Raw genomic sequence first — 1,027 nt, forward strand, 5'->3', positions numbered from 1 at the left:
TCTAGTAGTTTTCTGGTGGCATCTTTAGGATTCTCTATGTATAGTAACATGTCGTATGCAAACAGTGACGGTTTTACTTCTTCTTTTCCAATTTGTATTCCTTTTATTTCTTTTTCTTCTCTGATTGCCATGGCTAGGACTTCCAAAACTATGTTGAATAATAGTGGTGAGAGTGGACATCCTTGTCTTGTTCCTGACCTTAGAGGAAATGTTTTCAGTTTTTCACTATTGAGAATGATGTTTGCTGTGGGTTTGTCAAATATGGCCTTTATTATGTTGAGGTAGGTTCCCTCTATGCCTACTTTCTGGAGAGTTTTTATCATAAACGGGGGTTGAGTTTTGTCGAAAGCTTTTTCTGCATCTATTGAGATGATCATATGGTTTTTCTCCTTCAATTTGTTAATATGGGGTATGACATAGATTGATTTGCCTATATTGAAGAATCCTTGCATCCCTGGGATAAATCCCACTTGATCATGGTGTATGAGCCATTTAATGTGCTGTTGGATTCTGTTTGCTAGTATTTTGTTGAGGATTTTTGCATCTACATTCATCAGCGATATTGATCTGTAATTTTCTTTTTTTGTAGTATCTTTGTCTGGTTTTGGTATCAGGGTGATGGTTGCCTCATAGAATGAGTTTGGGAGTGTTCCTTCCTCTGCAATTTTTTGGAAGAGTTTGAGAAGGATGGGTGTTAACTCTTCTCTAAATGTTTGATAGAAGACAACTCTGAAGCCATCTGGTCATGGACTTTTGTTTGTTGGTAGATTTTTAATCACACTTTCAATTTCATTACTTGTGATTGGTCTGTTCATATTTTCTATTTCTTCCTGGTTCAGTCTTAGAAGGTTATACCTTTCTAAGAATTTGTCCATTTCTTCCAGGTTACCCATTTTATTGGCATAGAGTTGCTTGTAGTAGTCTCCTAGGATGCTTTGTATTTCTGCAGTGTCTGTTGTAACTTCTCCTTTTTCATTTCTAATTTTATTGATTTGAGGCCTCTCCCTCTTTTTCTTGATGAGTCTGG

Source organism: Physeter macrocephalus, unplaced genomic scaffold (genome assembly GCF_002837175.3).
Source record: "Physeter macrocephalus isolate SW-GA unplaced genomic scaffold, ASM283717v5 random_1951, whole genome shotgun sequence".
Lineage (NCBI taxonomy): Eukaryota > Metazoa > Chordata > Mammalia > Artiodactyla > Physeteridae > Physeter > Physeter macrocephalus.